Genomic DNA, 21137 nt, shown 5'->3' with positions numbered 1-21137 from the left:
AAATAGAGGACCTTGCTCTGGGACTAGCGATTTCAGAGTTCAGTGCAAAAGACAGCCAGCTCTTCCAGGCTGTTTAAGATAAAATGGGCAGCAAATATCTGTATCAAACTTTTTTCTCTAGATAAACAATTGAATCTGAAGCACGTTGAAATATCTCAGACAGGTTCTTCGTGCATGAGGATTAGCTGTGAAAGGAAGTGCGCGCGCAGGGATGTTTCCCCTTCCTGTGTGAATAGTCCCCCCATTGAGCCAGTTGGAGATTGGCCATTCAGAGTTGAAAAGGCCAGTAGACACCTGGGTCAAGTGCATCCTTCCTTTACCAGATGGAAATAATTAGAGCCTTGAGAAAGTTCTCACTTAGTGTCATTTGAATGGGTCAGAGAGAATCACACCTGCAGAAGAGCTGCACTGTGTATCTCACAGACCAACACACCGGGTAGAATCACAGTCCCAGTAGTGTCAATGGGGCTTTTGTTGTGGAACTTGAGGATAAGGCTATCTATTGCCAGCAGTGAACATTTTCAGAGGCAATGAAACCTTGTTCTTTACATAATCTAAGACATACACCAATCCTGAAATTAAATGCAAAGGAGAGGGAGTTTCCCTCTGATTTCTTACTTCCACATGAAGACTATTTTTCTCACCTTTACCAGTCGGCTACGGTTAATATGCTTTTCTGTCCTAGAGACTTCTTTGTGTACATATGTATCTACTATATTGACATTTACATATCATTAAAAATGTATTAGTATCATGTGGTGATTCAGATATTCTCTAATATAAGCATAGAGAACAACTATTATTAGGCTTAACAATTAGGGACAAGCCTTAACAACAATTAGTAAATGAAAACATTTTAAAGGTGAGAACCCTATTTAACACATAAAATGCTCCTTATTAAAGATACAGAAACATTATAGTCCTAATATCAGCTAAATATTGAAATATTGGATGTTTAGGTGATGGATAAATCTACAAACGATGATTTTTATTTTCTTTTATTTGTTGCCAATGAAACACCAGGACACTTGAATTCAGTTCAAGTTTGGGTAGTCCAAATATGTTCCATTTCTCAGAAGGAAAGAAATTTTCATTTAGTAAAAATTGGATTAAAAAAAGCAGAGGAGAGGCTTAAAATTCCCAAAGAAATCATTACAATTGATCCAGTCAAAATGGGGCTAGTAATTTTTTTCAGAACATTTCCTATAATCACAAATTTTCTATGATTTCTATTATTTGATATGGGAAATTTAGGAAACCACTTGCTACTTGGCTTCCATTTTAAGGGCTCTGCATGTCGTACAGACACAGTAGCACTACCTGCAAAAGAATATTCTCATGCTCCTGACCACCTCCTGGTGACAGTTCCTAAAGGCTTTTGAACTCAAACGGCATTCAGACAGTTTTAAACCAGTTATCCCATTTACAAGTTCACAGTGGCTTTACTGCTGTTACAGATATTAATAGCCAATCAATTGCTATTGATGCAATTATTCTTCTCATCCACTAGCAAAGTCTTAAATAAATGGCCAAATATTAACTTGGGCTCTAGCTGATAAGGTTTTCTTCACCATGCTTGTTAGTATAGGCTTCCCTTCTGAACTTTGATAAGACATTGACAGAGTAGTAAAAAAAAAAAAAAAAAAAGAAAAAAAAGAAAGAAACAACTAAGGAGAATTATTGCTTCTATAGGCAAGCTTTATTTCATTATCACAGGACCTTAACCTGGATTTGTCTAATGTTACATAACTTTTTGGTACCCTGTCCCCTGTTCGTGCAGCTGAAAGATGACCACTAGTGAGAGGATAGGCTCGCTCTCACGGCTCAGAGCCAGCGTGCCATGACCAAAGGAAACGCTTCCACAACGCTCCAAGTTAACAAGGAAGGCAAAAGATGATGCTGCCTGCAGCTTGCTGCTTGCCAAAACACTACTGTCAAATGGGTCAGCAAAGGTTGAGACCACTGCTCTACGGCTCGTGCTGTGTGTTCCCATAACGAGCAAACAAGCACAAGGCTTGAAATCCAAATATTGGAACCCCATTTATCAACACAGAAATGAGTGCAATGGTCTCAACAAACTTTCAGAAGGAGAAGCTCACAGCGGTTTGACTGGATAACAAGGCTACAGGTCTAATTAGGCAGAGGTTGACGGCAGCACAACCGACATAGATGAAGATACTTTTTCAGCACACACAATACACCTTTTTTTCTTTGAAAAAAAATTGTCAACATTTGTTTCTGTGTTGGCTTGCTAAACAGCATCAATTTTTTTCAACTTCACTATTTGCCAGAATCAAGCCTCCAAATATATAAATAAACACTTCAACTGCCAGAAAAATTATATTTTTCTTAATATATAGTAACTTCATTACAAATATTCTAAAGAAAAAGCTCCAGCTGTCAAGGTGTCTTGTTTTAATGTGCTATTTCTTTGAAATTCTGAAAATACTTGTTCACTGATTTGTAAAAAAACTAATCTCAATATATGCAATTCTTTGTCTTAACTGAGGTAATATGAGGGTTGTGGAGGGAGACATCACTATTTTCCTTCTTTTTCTTGTGCAACCTAAATTCTGTAAGTCAGATAATCGGTCCTCAAGAACAAGCCAAGATGGGTAGTAAACTACCCAGGGCAAACTCCCCATCACTTGAGGTTTTAAATCAAGGTTGAATGTATTTCTAAACCACTTGCTGTAGCTCTAGCACAAGCTCAATGCAGGAATCACTAAGTAAAATCCTCTGGCTTATGGGAGTCAGCCAAGATGATTATAATGGCTCCTGCTAGCCTTAAAAATCAGTAATATAGGTGAAACAGAAATTATGGTTGAAATTCATCTGTGTGCAAAGCCCTGTGATAAAACTTTGAATAGAATTTCAGCCAAAGTGCTTAGAAAGTCTTAGGCCACTCTGCATCCAGTGTGATTTTTAGGGAAACCCCCCTGAACTACACATGGAGAAGAACGGCTATGTCAAGCCTTATTAAGGTTTTGTTTTGCATACTGTGAGAGGAAATAAAAAGCATTGCCTTCTGCCCCAGGGTTGCCGCTGGAAGAGAAAGACCAGCTGGGACCTCTTGTGGAATGCAAAGGAAGCTTAACATTTATCTGCCTTTGCTCTCCTTGGTATTTGCTGGAGGAACACTTAAAATGTGCATCTCCAAGAAAAAAAAAAAAACAAACCTCTAAGGAAGGTCTTTTGACCTATCAGCAAGTTTCAGAAGGGCTGGAGTCAGCGGTGGCTTTGCTGTGTATCCTCTGGGCTCACAGGACAGCCAGTCTCTAGTGAATAATGCTAAGGCGCCAGTGTAGGAGGACACGCACCTTGCAGCGTGGTACGTGAGAAAATCTGGTCTGTGAATCCAGTAACTTCTCCATTTCAATAATGCCTATTGTAGAATAAAATTTATCAAGGGAAATGCTGACTCCACAACTCACTAACGTAAATCATCTGTTGAAGGGCAAAACACATGAAATTGCCTTGAGATTTGGAACAGTTCGGGAAGCACATGATTTTAGCATACTGCCTTTGGCCAAGGCTCATGACTGCCTCCCGAAATGGGCAGGTGCCCACTGCTCCTCCTGCACGGATGCACAACCCAGGTAAGTGGGCAGAAACTGGCCGCAAAAACATTCACACAAACTGTACGTGGGTATTAGTAAACACACAGGTTCCACCATAAAGGGATTATATGACTCTTTCCTGGCGTCTGGAATGCGCGTTATGTTACCAAACAAAGGAAATTATGCAAAGAGAGTCCCAGAGGCAGAATAACCATGATCCGCTCCTACTTGTGAATACTGGGCAAATACTTACTAGCCACAATTAATTACCTGCCTCTGCTCGTTTTGTTAAATGATCAAAGTAATATATCCACTGGTTGCACACGAATGACTATTTGTACAAAATCTCATTTATACAGTAGCGGTGCAAGGCCAGATCCTGCAGTAGTTTTCATTATTCACAAGCAAGTCGCTTTATTGAGGGAATTGCTTCTAATTACTTAGCATCAGGACTGCAGGACGTAGCCTGACTTCTGCAATATTAAGGTGATAAGGATATATAGCAGAGCAAGGGTAGAATCAATTGTTCTTAGATTTCTTCTCTTCCTCATCGGCCCACCTGACACACATGAAATATTTGTGAAATCAATTTCAGAATGACCAGACGAGGTACTGGAAGTACCACTGTCAGTTCATCAGTTGGCTCTTCCAGGAACACTTCAGGAATTAGGATGGAAGCATATTACTTCCTTTCCCACAGGATAACTGCAGTGAATACAATAACCCTTGTTCTAAGAGATACTGCCGTGCACGCTGCCTCACACACTCTATCAAATGAACATCGCTTGCCCCCTTTCAGCAACAGCTGTGCAAAGGACCATTATACAAGCTTAAACTTTCTTTCCTCGTTTCTTCAGCACTGTGCAGTATTTTGTATCAGCACGGAATCACACTGAGGCCCTTCAAAATCAGATTTTGTGGCTCCGTTACCCGCACGCAGTGTTGTTTACCCCTGCAAAGCCATGTGGGCAGTTCACCTCCTGCACCATGCAACCAGAACTGCAGATTTCATTCCTGAGGTTGGCTGTCTAAAATGAGAACTGTATTATCAGCCCACCTGGAGCAGAAAACACAGAGCAACAAGGATACTAACAGGGCTTGGTTCTTGGACCAGTAAAGTCCTTAGGTAGTTTTCTCCTGCCCAGAATAGGTTTTGGAGGCAGATTGCTAAATTTCCATCTCGGGTAATTCAGTCCAAGTTTGCTCACAATAAGGCAGAAGTTTCACAGGCCTTAGCAAATCCGGACCATGGTTTTGCTCTCCTTATGAGAGCTTTGCATATGCTTTCCTGGCACAGAAAAAGGAAAACTTTGCAATAAAGGTATGGAATTAGGTTCACTAAGAATATTGATAAAAATGCGTACAAAAGGAGCTCTACTTAGTGTCAGTGCAGACCCTTTGTAACACATACATGAATATTTATGCAGTTTCCCTTTCTTTCAGGAATTGTTTGTTGCTCTATTTGATCATAGTACTTCTCTAGCTCCTAATATTTTTGGATAATGTTCTTGCCTTCATTTGTAATCACTCTTTATTCGGTGTGGAAGATGGATTTTTCCAATTTTGTGCTATTATATACCTTAGCATGGAAAGGATTAGATGGGTTTTTCTTTTTCCTTTTAGTCCTTATTTAACTGCTTGTGAGCTTCAGGGATTTATATCCCAGTAGGTCTAATTCCAGGATTATAGGTATCTAGATATCCAGTAAATCATTTAGCAGCATATAGGTTTAAGGCAACTCAAATAACCCCTCCAGTTAGCTCTCCAGCTAAAAACTGTTAGCTAGAAGCACAACATTTGAGTAAGAGTTATAAAGTAATGCAGAATCACTAATTTAGAGTCTGATTCTACTTCCTTCAAAGGCACTGACAAAATTTATACCCACTTTAGTGGGACCATGGCAAGGCCTTCAAATCCTCTTGCTTTAGACATTTTCCCTCTTGCTAGCCAAATACTAATCAAAGTCTCCTCCTCCTCTGATTTAAGGTTCAGTTCACATTCCCATAACTGTTGCATTTCTATTTAGATAAACACTGTCAGGTTTAGTTGACCCAAAATTTAGATTTATTAAAAATGAAATAAAATGAGCAACAGAAAGCTTTCTGTATTTGTTTTTCTAAATTCCAGAAAGCAGCTTCTCGGTTTGGACTTCAATTTTCCTTGGCATCATCTACAGCTTGAACATTGCAGCACTGTGCTGGTACATGAAAACAAATAGGGGACAGACAAAAGTGAAATTGAGTTATAGGCTTTCCTTGTATGGGCTTAGTGAAAAGCAAGCGTGTGGTATTAAAGATCAAAAGCAAATCTGGTTTCTTAGGATCTATCATTCAGAATAATCAAAAGCAATACTAATAGCAAAGATAAGGAAATCAGTGCTTTTAACTGTGCCTTTTCATTTGCTCATGCCCCTGTAAACATGGCATAGCGAGTGAGAAAGGTTTTGTCCTGGCAGAGCGGTTCATATAACCATGGGCCTGTGCCAGTTCTCACCAGGCACGTCTGAGGGTTTGTCATGCTGTGTTTTAGGTAAGGCATTGTTCCACTGGCACCAATACCAGGAACGCTGGAGAGGCACAGGTGTTTCAAGGTCAGGTTTCTGGTTTTGTTCAAGATGCGTGAGGGTGTTATATCCATCATTTGATATATTCATAGTGCTGACTGATTCTCTCCAACCTATGCAAGAAGGGGCTTTTGTACCCGACAGTTTTCTTGCAGTAGAGAGTACTATGGAGGAAGAGACTGCTAAGTGACACAAACCACAGCACTGAGGCCACTTACCGCACACAGGGAAAGAACCTGGTTGCTCTAACAGGCCTGGAGGAAACCAGGACTGCATCTGGGGTGTGGTAAGGTGATAAAACTGAGCATCCCTCCCACCCTTAAGGGTAAGTGCTTGTTTAAACTCTCTTTATATTGGGTGTGTCAGGGGTGTGGGCCTAGAGGATCTGCCATAGCCAGAATTAACATGTGTTCTTCTTCTGTAGAACAGATATAAAAAGGCCTTTCCAGACAGAGGCTTTTTGCCTGTGTGAGTGTCAACACAGAGTTCATTTCAGGTAAGTTCTGTGGTGAAGAGAAAGGTAAGGTTAGGTGAGGAGCCGTTCCCATCAAACCAAACTTGAAGGAAGGCCAGGACTGCAGGGCTGGATTAGGACTGGGCACATCCCAGCACATAGGGCGGTGAGTAAGATGCATCACCTCAAGAAGGCATTGAGCCTCAGAAACGTACCTTGCATTTGCAGTTCTCTTCCTTGTATGGGATAGGAAGGTGGGATTATAGTCCATTAGCATTCTATGCACCACCTACAGTCCTATGCACTGGCTCAGGCAATTAGGGAGTGACTAAGACGAGCAGAAACAGTTCTCCTTGCCTCCACATCCATCCTGCAAGGAGTAGGCAACCAAGCAGGTAGACTTGTTTAATCCTGCGTGTCTGGACCCATGGTCCAGATGGCTAACAAAGGGAACAACAGAGCCTTCAGTTCATTTATCTCTTGCACAAGAGAAAGGAAGTCACCATCTAGCCTTCCTTTACTGACCACTCAATATCCTCTGCAAATCACTCCCTACCTATGACCACAGCATATTCAGCTCAATCCTTTTCAATGGGTGTGAGAAAGCTGATTTATAAATGAATGAACAGTGAATATGGATCTACTGATGCCATGTCATCCTGGTCCATCATTCATAAAATTTCACATCTATCTAGACCCTGTGAACAGATCTGCCTCAAAGAGCACGCAGGATCAGCAGTCTGTAGTCTCAGAAACAGACAACATCTAAATCCACTACCAGTTCAGTAACATCTCTGCCTGAATATGATAGATAAGGATTTCAGGAAGGCATGTCAAAGATAAAAGGAAAGCTACCCCTTGCTCTTGTTTAATTTCCCTTCCAATTTCCTAAAAGGCCTGTTGTGGGAATGACTGTCACCAGAAAGATACAGGGCCCAATTTACAGCCATTGCACAGAACTGCAATAAGCAGTTGCAGTCTATAATTTTCAAGTAACACCACATTTATGAAAACTGCAACAATCCCTTTTGCCATGATTTGTGGACTCTGATGGCAGAAGAGCCAACCTCTCTCTCATGCAGCAGAGAGCAAGAACAGAGAAAGATGAAGAGAAACAAACTGGCTGCTGCCTCAGCATGTAGTCTGCAAAATAAATAAAAATCAGTCTTTAAAAGTGTTAATAAAATATCCGCTAAGAGTAGAAGGGGAGATTAGAGCTGACAAGTTGGCCATAGGGCCTTCTTCAGGCTCTTCCAGTTAGAACTGAGACAAGATGACAAGTTAAGAAATTGAACTATGTTGACATGGCCTGCATTTTCATAAATTTCCTGCTCCTTTTTTTATATTAAAAAAAAAAAATCTACAAAATAAAAAGGATAGAATTAAAACAAAGGCCTGTAATACTGTGCTGTTCTCCCAAGCATCCTGTACCAGGCTTTGGAACAAATGCAAGAGTAGCTGAAAGACCTGTAACAGACATTGTGTTATATTTACTGAGTAATCACTTCTGATTTTTTTCACCAAGGATTCTATTTGAGTGGAAAGACTTCAGCATGAGTTGGATGAGGTCCCAGATCATCCTGCAATTTTTAGGGATAGCAGTGTTACTACTACAAGAGTGAACCAGAAAATATAGTGGTTAGATCTTATTATCTTTTGGGTTTTTTTCAAAATACTATCAATATCAGCAGAAAAGCCTTCATTAGTTCTAATCCCTTTCTGAAACACAGTTAAATTCTTTCTGATTTGGGATTAAAATCGTGGCATTTGGGGAAACATTCATGAAGAAACCAGGGATGCATTTTATAAATGGTTGAAACAAGAAGCAAGTGTTTACTCCCCTTGCACCTCCAAAGAGTCAAACCCAGAGTTCCACATTATCACCATTTCACTCACTCTGTGCTTCAGGCAACTTTAATGTTTTAATTCTGAAGCATCTCCTCTTTTTCCCCCCAAAAGTAGCTTCTTTATTAAATAAATAACTATGCCTCCAGTTTTGCTGCCTGGGAGTTTCTTTCCCAATCCAACATTTGGGAACTAGAAGTTTTCTCTAAATTGCTCAGACTGAGCAAAGGTAACATGAGAGATTTTCTAATTACATCATTTTATTTTTATCATCATCATCATCATTATTATTGTCATGATCTTTTCTTTGGCGTTTTAGTTATTACCTAACCGAGAGTTATAGTGCAGCACAGCACGTAGTCTGTTTTCACATTTCAAATGAGCATAGCCACGCAGAGATTAGAGGTCCAACAAAGAGTTTATCATAAGTGCATCTAGTATTGTTTCTAACCAGTGAACTGCACAACATCAGTCCAATTGAGCCAAAGGCTGGCAGGTTACAGAAGTATTCCTCGTGCAGTGAGCTCAGTAACAAGGATGTTTCAAGAGAATGGGTTTTCATTAGCTTCAGTCGTACTTTCAGTTGCATGCCAGTTTTGATGTTCACTCCACCATCTTTGAGGGGGCAGTAGAAGATACAAATCCTAAACCCTTCTGAGCACAGAGGGCTTGAAAGGCAATAGAATAAATCTGTCTTCACCATATTAGACATGGGTAGAAAGCAAGGAAGACCCTCAATAGAGAGTTTACACCCCTGTAATGAGCTCTGCAATTCTAAACCTCAGCAGAAGAACTTAAGTTATTGGTCCTGCTGGGGAAACTATGCCTGAAAGGCATGAGATTTTGGTGAGGGACTTCTCACAGACCTTTTTATTAAGGTTGTGTCAGAAAGTGCACTCACCTGTGGTGGACCTGGCCTTTAAAAACTGAGAATCGTCTGGGCTTTTGAGAGATCGTAACACAGCTGGACTTGCTGTCAGCTAGGCTCCTGCCTTGAGTTTCAAGGTCTGGAAAGACCCTGGATCACAGTCCATTCACTAGTACTTTAAGCCAGTTTCTGCTTAATGAAGTCTAGAGAGATGGTAAACGATTGTCCAAAGGCTGCCACTTACATATGGTGGACACCTTCTCTGTCTTAGAACATCAGAGACAGAAAGAGGCAGACCAGCAACAAGCTTTGGCAGCACAGTGATGGTGAGGGACCAGGCTGACCAGGACAGTAAGAGCTCTCTTGCTCACCGGCTTCAGTCTTTTTCTCACCCAAACAACCAAGGCTTCCTCAGACTATCAGGTAGGACTCTTAATGAAAGAAGTTATGTAAGGGCAGAAAGTTTGATTCACGAAGCCGCCACACTGGCAACACGTTTACACAACTTCTCCACCCAAAATCAGGACATTTAACCTGTATGGATAATTGCACCCCTTTGGCAAGGGCGGCGGAGAACACTTAAAAAGGCAATCAAAGCAGAGAAAAAGGGAAAGCAACATCATTTTGGATAATTGGAGCAAAGAGGTAATACATATCTCGGTGTCACAGGGGAGACTGGCCAATGCAGTATGCATTTATTCTTATCTCAGAATTGTATTTATTGAAGTAAACCGTGCTTAAGTTAAAAGGAAGCACATAAATCTTCTCTTATTGTCATCTTGCAACTCACAGCAGCTGCTAATTATATTATAGATCTTCCAGAAGTATGTATAGTAATTACCAGTTTCAGCCACATTATTAGACTTGCAAATACACTTTGCTCTTTGCAAGCTTGTCAGGAGCAAAGGGTCAGACCAAAAAGGGAGTAAATCAGCACAGACTCAAGAAACCAAGTGGGAATCTCTAACTGTACTGGACCTGCTCTGATTTGCACTGGATGAAAACACCACCTGTAAGTTGTACACAGGTTTCCATGCTGAACTCTTTGATTTTGGTGTGCTCACCCAAATTTTGAGTTATGTCAGGCTTTTCTGAGTGGCCAACTCATGGTGATTATCAGGGTCTGACTTGGGCCCCAACTCAATGTATTGGAATCAGTGACAGCTCTCTGCAGATATTAAAATCTCTCCAAAAGAAAAAATTATGTTATTGTCCTTAAAGTAGGAGTAAGTTCAAGGCCTTTGAAGTCCTTGAGAAACCCTTGCTACTGCATCTGTGGATGAATGGAAGCACCACTTTTTGTCACTTACATAAACAGGCAAAAAGGAAATTTAGCTAAATAACCAGGGTCTGGTTATATTTCTCCATATACCATAGCTGAAGATAAAAAGGCCTACCAGGCTTAAATCTTAAATATTATTTATATATGCATACATACATGGGAAGAACCGCTTGTATTACTAATTTGTTCTATTTGTCTGGGTTTCATATCAACTGAACACTGGCTGGAATTCTTAAACCAACATGTATTATGCGGGCAAAAGACTGAAAGGTTGGCACACAAGATAGAGCTTTCAAAAGCATTATGTGACTTACGAGCTGAATTTCCAATATGAAAAGTTTGTGGTTTTTTTTAATGAAGTACTCAAGTCCAACATATTCTTCCATAGAAAATATAGAAGTACTAATATATATCTATTCAGAATTAAACTTTCTTCCACATTATAAACCCATATGGAATCATTATTCAAATCTCTGTTTTCTCAAAAGGGTGGTAGAAATGCAATTGTGACTAAAATAATAGACTAGACTATTTTCTGTTAGGCCAGTTGGGGCATTTAAATATCATGATCTTTTCCCACCTCAAGCACAGTTTATTCTGTGAAGCCATAATAATAAGATACATATATATGTTTTCTTCGTAAATTAGAAACTGCGAAACATTTTTATACCTTTACTGGAAAGGTTTAATGTGAGTCCGAAGCCATATTATTAATGAGAATAAGCCATACAGTCATTTAAACAAAGACGTCTTCATATTGCTTTGTGGCTGCAGTGTCTATTCTTGCTAAGTACTGAGTTTCCTCCCTTCTGATTGAGAATAAGATTGAAATAAAAATGGAAAACATTCTTCTGTGCCCAGCTGGATGGGCAATGTTTAATGTGTAACATCCTCCTTGGGAAAAGACTCTAAAGAAGAGTTTCAAGATTAATATCCAATTTCCAGGCTTTTACATTACTCGGCAATCACTCAAATCTAACTGTGAACCAAGGGAAAGATTAAAAAGCCAAAGGCCACAAACCTGTTTAAACTAGTATAGTGGGTTCAAAGTTTCCTCTAAGATCTTAAGCTATACTTTCCAGATATCACTGAAGTAAAATACCTAGGCAGCCCCACAGATAAGCTCCTATTTACTCTAGATGAACCGAAGAACTGTAACGAATCACATGTTGGACCTTGTTCTTAGCCATAATTAATACCTGATTATTTTGGTTACTCACTGAAAAGTGACTTCAGTATAACCTATTGGAAGTGTTTAGGAGCAAAATAAGCTGCAAAAAAAGAGAGTTGCTGCTGCTAATGGGGAGAAGGATGGTGGGAAAAGACTTATGCCTCCTTTCCAAAGTGAAAGTGCATTAAAGGGCCTGCAGTCATTGATATTCTTGTTCTTGCTGAAAACTTAGTGGGAATCCCACTGACACTGGAGATTGCAGGAAAGAGTGTTCACAAACAGAAGTATATGTGTGAAAGAAAGCAGAAAGAAGGAAGAAGTAATAATGCAGAGTCCTTCCTTACTTGTGTTTAGCATCTACAATCCCCTGCTTGTTACACTGCCTTGATGCAGGACTGGTTTTAGTTCTGTTACTGGATGTGATCCAGATCCTTATGTTCCAACTTTCACCAATGGGAATGCCAATATGAATCTTTCCTCTCTTTCCAGCCATCTTACAGGAAAAATATGGTACATTTTGAGGAAGGCAAACCATTTAACTATTCTCCTTTAAATAAAGCACAGAAGTCCATTTTACCATTCTAAAATTTCAGACGCTGTGCCTAATGATGGTAGAATATAATCAGTATTTATTACACTCCAGTAGCACACAGTTACTTATAGGACTGTTCATCCAAAATACCAGGTAGAGCAAAAAGTCTAAATGCACAAGGAGAACTAGCAGAAGAGGAGACAGAATACAGGCTGAGTCAAATGCAGCTTTTTAAAAAATCAGTTTCATTCTCCAATGGCAAAATATAGACCAACTTTTTCCTTTTCTTAGACAAGACAAAAAGCTTTTTCTCGGTCTGCAAAATATTTGTGTATCATCTGATGTCCTCAGCTGATTAACTGCTGAAATCCTACTCTGCACAATTACCAAGATCTAGGTTATGATACCTTGAGTCAAGCTACTTTTCTCTAGCCTACAATCCCTTTCCTATAAAAAAGAACTCAACTAACCTTGTTGATAGTTAAGGAAACCCAAAAGCTTTCAATAAGTATGAAACCATCTTCTATCTGAAGACTAATATCTGTCCTTTGCAGTGAGATTCACAGGATCTCATCTCTTGGCAGCTGATAAACAGTTGTCACAGCTGGGCAAGATCAAGTTCTGAAAAATGTGTGTTGAGCTTCAATACACTGACTCCAAGGTCATCAAGAAACCAGTTCAAAACAGGAAGCATCTCGAACCCCATGGATTATAAAGATTCCATATAACTATAATAAGTGCTTACAGTAAATTCCATTATAAGGAATCGCCACCAATAGCTAGAGCTATAAGGTCTTAAAAACAGGGGGTGCGTCACTTGATTCTTGAAATCAAGGACATGTCTTAAATCAATGAGTGAACTGGAGGGCAGAAAAACTGATACACTGTCCATTGTTTTAGTCAGGTCTCATCTTTTTTATAGAAATTTAATACCAAGTCAGTTTTTTATACTGCTGGGTCCCACTGCACCATCTTAGAAGAAACAGCTGTGATCAGTTCAACAGGTTGATACTTCACTGTGTATTCTCAGAGGATTGTCACTGACCCGTCCTCCCTGGTCCGGCTAAGCAGTGCAGGTAAACAGCCACTGCCTTTCCCCGTGAGCAGTTCTTGCTGGCAGCTACTCACAGTTCTGGAAAACAAATTGCAGACCATTATCAGCTCTTCTGGTAATTGCTGCAGGATGGAAACTGAGTGTGCAATAAATCACAACATCATTATACTAAGGCCCAAATAGTCTGGCATATTTTTGCTTCAGATGGTTAATATAGAAGTCGTGTAGACTACAATGGTAGATAAAAATATCCTATATTGACTAGTTTGCATGTGGGCTTTTTTGCACTTGTTCATATTATTCACAATACATTTTAAATTAACAAAAATAACCTTGTCTTCAGCTACAACAGTAACGTTTTGCTTTTTAACACTGGGGGAAGAATATCCCTCAGCCTTTAAATATGCAATCCTTGAACTCTGCACCAGGCATTATATCTGTTACGGAGGTACCACACATAACGACTGTGGGCTAAAGGTTGGTGTATATTTTCATTGTTTGTATTCTGTCTTTAAGGCTAATGTCCAGTGACCAACTATATCTCAGTATTTACATGGACATCACATAGTTTCAGTAAAGTTTTTCATGCCCAGGCAAAAAGAAGTTACCTGGGTCAAAGAAAAGTTCCCCAAAGTCCAATATAATACATGAATTTCAAAACCCAGATGTTAAAAGAAAGAAGTTGCAAAACCAGGCACTTTCAAGCAATCATTAGGTCATGTGAACAGGAGAAGTTTGACGGGATTTCCCTTGGGATATTCCAAGAGCATGTACAATCCCAGGTGCTGAGCCAACAGGATCCAGGCATGTCAGTGAGGTGCAAGATAGGGAGGAGTCAGCAGTCGTGTTCAAAAATATGCATTTAATGTTCAGCCAAGGAGTAACGTTAATATTACTTGTGGATTTGCCAAGTGCCCAGAGAAAAGTGCAAGGATGGAGTGGAGGGAAAGGAAATAAATAAAACTGGAGAGGGAAAATTATATATAATAGAATTTTGCTTCTCCCTCCAGTTCCAGACCAGCTCATCAAAGCCAAAAGGTAATTCCACTCATTGCAGTATCTTCCATCTTGTTCAGATTTCATCCATGAATAAGCAACTGGATTTCTACCAGACAACTGGAAACCTAGCAAAAGCACAACCCTCTGATGCGCTAGCAAAGCTGGAATTAGATAAAACATTCATGAGAAAGACCCACAGATTTAGTGGATGTGACTTTCATAAATGCTGGTGTTCAGAAAGAGCAGCTTTATAGAAAACATTTGCCCCTGGTTTACAGTCTCTGCTGAAATGAGTTTAAACGACCTCAGTATCAAATGCATCCTTTTTTTTCTTTTTTGATGATGTTATTGTTATTATTTTCATCCAGTTAAAAAAAATAAAAGGCTCTGCAGGGCTTGTACTAAACAGGTTAGGATTATTATAATCAAATTTTGATTGAAATACTATTAATGATCTGTCCTGGGAATATAAAGTATGATTTTTAGGTTGATAGCATCTTTGTGATGGAAAGCACATTTTTTTTTATTGGATTCTTGGAGAAAGTACTGTAAAGCTTGTTCAGTTTATGTTTTAATCCAGACTGCCCTGTGCGCATGTACATGGCTGCAACTATGTAATTATGCTCGTGACTACGTGAGATATGCTTCACAAGGAAAAAGTAGAGGCAATCTGCCTCTTTTCAACCAAGATCATGAAAGTGCTACTAGACGCTACCACGACCGACAGTAAACTTGCGACAGAGGCCACAGGATCATCAGTGCCAGACACACCTCCCTTGGGCCATCGGCCGTGGGGAGCCAGGCTCTTCCCTCCTTGCACTTCAGCCCAGAGTATTTTTTCTGACCCTTGTGCAGCAATACATCACAGCTAGAGGAAGAAGCGTCAGGCATTTTCTGTCCTCTTAATATTCATTACTTTGTGCGCTGAAAACAACTGGTACCAGCAATATGCCATGAGCGGCACTATGTACACTGGTAGTTGTTCTGGCACTGAAAAAAGAGGCTCACTTATCTAAAAGGTAGGGCAACACACTGATATGAAGTGATCCCGATTAAATTGACAGCTGACAGTATTTACATCACCAAGGATTTAGCTGCAGTGTGACCGCTCTTATGACAAGCCGTGTAGCTTTGAACGTTGGACAGTTTGCTTCCAAATCTTTTACGTTTTGACAGTCTCCCTAATCATTCAGCAAATAAATTGCGGACGTTCCCAAACGGCATTTTCAGAAACGACAGTTTTACTGCGACCATCTTTACACCAGCTACTCCAGGGTGACTATTATTTTTGGAGTTGTTGGGGGTTTTATCTTAGAAAAAAAAAAAACCCAACCAAAACAGACTGCTGCTGGTACTCCTACCCCAATAAGCACTGCCTCTTGTACAGAGACAGTGAAAAACTACTTATGTTATGGCATAGTCAGTAATGGTGGCTCTTATACTACTATCTATGTAAATGCAACTTCTGCTGCTGGTGAGACCTAAGATAATATATTCAAATGCAGACTACTTGCTACTATTTTCACATTATTTCAGTGTTATCACATTGCTCAAATTAAATGAAAGTCAAAGCAGAACAATATGTCACATCCAGTCTGAACTTCTGGCATCAGAGAAAATATTGCAGAAATGCACAATTCACAGAACTTCTCTTTATACAAAATATTTTGCTGATTGCAATTATATCAACAAAAATGAAATTCTTATTTACAAGAGTGGATACTGGCAGGGGAAATGCTAAAACAGCTTCGCTAATTCCAGCACTGTCAGATATTCCAGTTTGCCAAACACCTGCATTGATTTCTGTGTCTCCCCCTGGCATTACCCTCTCTTATGGTGACCATTCTCACCACTAATGTTATTGCTGAAAAACAACTTATTGTGACAACACTCAGCTAAAATCAGCAGTGTCTTCAGGCATTTGGGCTGTGTCTGAACTGTATCAGAGGTAGCATTTCCTCAATCTACTCATATTTTTCAGCCATGGCCTCAATTCCATTTCAGACCAAAATTCAGAAACACATCACAACTTAATCTTCTTGCTCTTTTTATTGTGGGATGGAACCCAGGTGCATGTGCTGGACGGGAACTTAGACAGATGCCCAAGGCACTAGGATCTCCTGGCACACTACTGCTTTTGCAGCCCTTGCAGTACAGACCAGAGCCTTAGATACGATGGTGATGAGTGCTGCGTAAGACCCAGAACACATCAGCACTTATCACAGCATTATTGAAGTTAGGCAGTTGGAAGGAGCTGGACAAACTGGATGAAATCTATAGCTGCCATCTAGTTCCACCTCCTTCCCAGCACAAGGCTATTGCCAGCTGTAGATCAGACTTGGCTCTGTCTGGCCAAGTCCTGAAAGCCTCCTTGGATGGAGGTTCCAGGTCTCTCTGGGTTACCTGTTCCCAGCTGCACTGTCCTCTTAAATGCAGCGAGGTATGGGAGGAGCCGGGTAATTTAGTAATGCTCACAGGACCAGGCTTCTTAGCCGTAGTCTAAACACATTTACTTAGAACTATAATCAGCTAATAAAAGATTTCTAATCTCTGAGCTGCATAAGAGGCAGGGTATTCCATCGACTGTGACTGAAGCCTTAATCACTTTACCACTTGTTTTCCTCACTGAAGAGAATCATTTATCTGCAATGTCACCTGGAGAACGGTGGGTGTTGTCAGAAGATCAACGTCCAGCATCAGGGTACGTAACAAACATTAACCACTTCATCCCGCTTCACTGGGCGCTATTTTAATTTCATTTTTTATTGAGCCTGATTATGAGTTTATGACAGGCTGTAAGTTATACAAGCAGCAAACCTAGATCACCTCCTACAGGCCAAAGAGAGAGCAGACTGTTTTCCTTCACATGAACATCGCTGTTCCTGAACCGCGGTACTGCATTTCTCGTTTCTGCACCTTTAAAGAGCACTTAATACTGCAGACTGCTCTAGCTATGCTGAACTGCAATTATTTATGTTAGCATTAGATGATTATGGAAGATTACCTTCTAACACTCTCAATTTTGGAATTCGTAGCAGGCTTCCCCATATGTGTGTACCAGCCTGTATAACAGGGCACTTCAGGAAATCAAACAAAAGGACCCATTAGATGTCTGCCCGCTTTATGCACTCAGAAAAAGTCTTTGCATATGAATCAAGATTACTTTTAATTTCTTGGAATCCTTTTCTGCAAAATGGGGTTTATGCAGGCTATTATAAAATACTGTGGGGGAAAAAGCATATTAAAAGTATAATATATTCTCTTCACTGATCATGATCTGAGAGTTAAAGTGTGTTTGAAACATTGTGTTTTGCAATCCAGTCTATGTGATGAGTGATAAGTTATATAGCCATAATAAACAGTAGCGATACATAAAATGTATTACATTCTGTACAACCCTATTTGCATTGCAAAAATCCCTATTTAGATTACAATGAACTCTAAATTACAGAGTAAACAAGTTTTGGCTACATCTTGAGGCCCAGCAGGGAGGAAGGTATCGTTTGCCACCCCAGCAGAGGAATGCTGTTTACGTCCAACTGGACTGTACTTGGAGACTTTGCAGCTTTAACGCACAAGGGGCTGCAACCAGACCCCCTCAGCCTCTGTGCTTAGTGGTTTTTATTGGATGGCTGTAGGCTCCCTGCTCAACACCAGAAGCTTTCAGCAGTGCTTCACTTTCCCAAAAGTGGTTAGGGCTCAGGGGATTATAGCCTACCTTTGAGTCAGCTTGCTGGGCAGCAGACCGACGGGTCACTGAAATGAAACGCTATTGTGTGCTTTCATAAAGAAACAAGTTTGTGATTTCATTTTGGACTAGTAGTAGATAAGGGACAATAGCATATTGCTTTAAACTTTCTCTTGTCTTTCTCCTGATGGAAAACACAGCAACATTGCAGCGGCTCAGATCACCTTGACCTCTGTCGATCTATGCACCAGTATGCGTATGGTACAGGCTATGCTAATTGTGTTGGTTGATGATCCCTTCTTAGAGCGGTGTTAAGAAAAGACAGATGTTCACTCTCTGATATCCAAACATTAGCAGGTCACCTGTACAAATATGACACCACTATGAACTCTTCTGTGCTCTAAGTGGGGTTTTTACAAAGTTCCAAACTGATGCTTCCTTTCATTAAATGCACACACAAGGTTGTTAGCAGTGAGATAGCATCAATTCTGGTGATGTCAGGATGACAACAGCATGCCTTTTTTTGACTTGGCAGGGTAAGATCAGGTCTAGAAGTGGCACAGATTGTGAACAGCAACCAGAGAGGGCTTGCATTAAGATCTGCTGCAGATATTGGCGGCTGGTTGCCACATAGGTTCACAACTCTGAGAATCTGATAAGATCCCCAATTTCTTTTGGACAACCAGCTTCCCATAGCCATTATTCACTTGTCTCCACCAACAATGACATAAAAAACTTTTCTTCCCTGTTGACCATCATGCCCCATGTTTCATGCAGTGATCTGCCAGGAGTCTCATCCTGAAGTCATCCAGAAACTGAAGGTGGTACAAAAGGCATCAACTTTCTTCTCAGTCAAAGGTCCCTTTGTAGAGCCAGACCGCACCAGACCAACAACTCATCAGCTGCAGCGCGCAGTGGGGTAAATTTTTGCCTATCTGTGAGCTCTCAGATCACCACAGAGAGTGCCAGTGTATATCACCCAAAACATTCAAGCTCCAGCCCATTCCATATTAAGACTAGGAATTTCAGTGTCATTTGAAGATACTTGACATAGGAACTGATTCTCTCCTCTTTGGGCAAAATAGCTTAAATTAGTTATTCTTCCAGATATGCTGCAATTTTCTTCTCTGGAGGAAAGAAAAAGAGGCAGGAGAGTCTTCAAAAGAGAAGGAGTTGTTAGGCAGGGTAGGGCATTTTTCCTTTTTACTTTGGTGTGTATTATTGATATGACTGCTACTTTTTGCCTTTAACCTTAAATTACAATCAATAAGGAAGTGCTGGGCTTTTGATTCTTGTTATAAATCAGTCCATATAATTTAGATTTAGGAACCTAACTTTGAATGCTCATTTTTTCTACAAATAAATTCTATAAAAATTGGAGCTGGGATAAAAGCTTGACTGACCAGATATGATTCCTGTTCTTTGGAATGAAGTAAAACCCTCCACCTCTCACCTGTGCACTCATGGTGGCTCTCTTCTGCATCCTCCCATTTACTGTTTGAATTGGGATCTGAAGTGCAGGAGAGGCCTGAGCACATGAATGCTACCAGTTTGAAAAAAAAACAATGAAAAACAAAACAAAACAAAACAGGTTTGGTGCATAACCTGAGGTGTATCTATGCAATAAGCAGGCATCAGAATCTTCTGGTTCAGGTGACAACAGAAAAAATAAAACAACTTGTTAAAACATTACCTGAAGCAGAAGTTTCTAACTCTGTGCCAGGTGTGGTACATGCTTGAGCAACTCCTTTCAATTAAGCTATCATCCCAGAGATCCCTCGTGGGTGGTATGGCTCCGTACTGTCCTTAGTGTGGGCTAGATGCTCTACCACATGCCTTTGCGCTAATTATTATCTTCGCTGTCGTATGTGTTCATCAAGAAGCCATGCTTTCATCATCACAGCTCAGCACCCACTCCTGTGAGGCAGGTACAGCACACCATGGAACTGGATGCCTCAGTGACATCAACAGCCAAAGTGAGCAAATATGCTTATCACAGCACAGGCTGCTCTTCTACATTTCCCAAAGCTTCTTTTCCAATTTCCTCAGGAAGCAGGCGTGTGCCACCAGTGATTGTATAAACCAGCAGTTCCCAACTCAGATGTGAATTTTCCATGCATTAGATTTCTAAAGTCAAGGACAGAATTTCTTAGCAACTCCCGTACTCCTTGGCTACTAATTCTCCATCCGCTGAAGCCAATGGCAAAGTAACAGAGTAACAGACAGGTACATCTTGGAAAACAGGAAGACTTTCTGGCTGAATTAGCTTTTCTCTGATGTCTCTAGAAACAAATCTCCCTACAATATCAGCAACAAATCAATTTTACTTCTTTTCAGTAAGGAGCAAGGAAATTACCTTTCCTGATTTCGACCTTCTTCCAGTGTCACAAACCCATCAGACCAAATAATCTCATAAGAATTTACCATATGTTCAAACTGGAACTTGAAAATGGGCTTATTTGCTGTTTAGTCTGAGTCCAAAGCCACAGAATGAAGTTTATGTTCAAGGTACCTGAATCTGGAACCTCTCAAAATGTGAAGGGTTTAGGTCTGTACTTGCAGTTTTGTTTTCTGTTCCATTTCTAATAAAAGATAACTTAAAAAGTGAGGATTAACGATTTATGGGGTAGTAATCTATAAAAAGCTCTGCATCCAAGGTATTAGAAAGCAATATAAATTCTTTTGTGGAAATGTAAACGGTATTTAAATGTAAGTAGGTATTATACCCAGTTGGTTAGATGGGGACAGTGAGAAGTCTCTGACTGGCTTTTCTGGGAATCAGATAGGTCCCTAAATCATTAACTTGGTATTAAATCATCTTACAGATATAAATAATTTGAGGGACTTATTCAGGAATGTCTTGCAGAACATAAGTAGTTTCTAGATGAATGACTCATAAGATCAAAGTCAAGGAAGACACCCATTTAATTAGGGAGGAAAGTCTTGAGCAAATCTGTAATGACACCTTTGCCAGGGACAAAACTTTTCTTCCGTGCACTCCAGTTTCACCTAGCTATTCTGGAACACAATTGCTCCAAACTATCCTACAAAAATTTAAATGAAGCTGAAAAGCAGCTGATCTAGGAATCTTCCTACTAATTCCAGAGCACTGCAACCACCA

The 21137-nt window shown here is 40.2% G+C and overlaps 1 protein-coding gene and 1 long non-coding RNA gene across 2 annotated transcripts in view; one reads left to right on the top strand and one right to left on the bottom strand.

Annotated features, from left to right (window-relative positions):
* The window catches only part of LOC142603707 (uncharacterized), a 349083-nt gene that overhangs the window by 94725 nt on the left and 233221 nt on the right, over nucleotides 1-21137 (bottom strand). The window contains exon 5 of the long non-coding RNA XR_012837604.1: nucleotides 13321-13407. This is a non-coding gene — a long non-coding RNA (uncharacterized LOC142603707). The remainder of the gene's footprint in view (nucleotides 1-13320; nucleotides 13408-21137) is intronic.
* Nucleotides 1-21137, top strand: part of DYNLRB2 (dynein light chain roadblock-type 2) — a 296487-nt gene that overhangs the window by 124179 nt on the left and 151171 nt on the right. The window lies entirely within an intron of this gene.

The sequence above is a fragment of the Balearica regulorum genome, chromosome 13 (assembly GCF_011004875.1).
Source record: "Balearica regulorum gibbericeps isolate bBalReg1 chromosome 13, bBalReg1.pri, whole genome shotgun sequence".
Classification (NCBI taxonomy): Eukaryota; Metazoa; Chordata; class Aves; order Gruiformes; family Gruidae; genus Balearica; species Balearica regulorum.
Note: the sequence above shows the minus strand (reverse complement) of the source record. Positions and strands in the feature narration are given on the sequence as shown.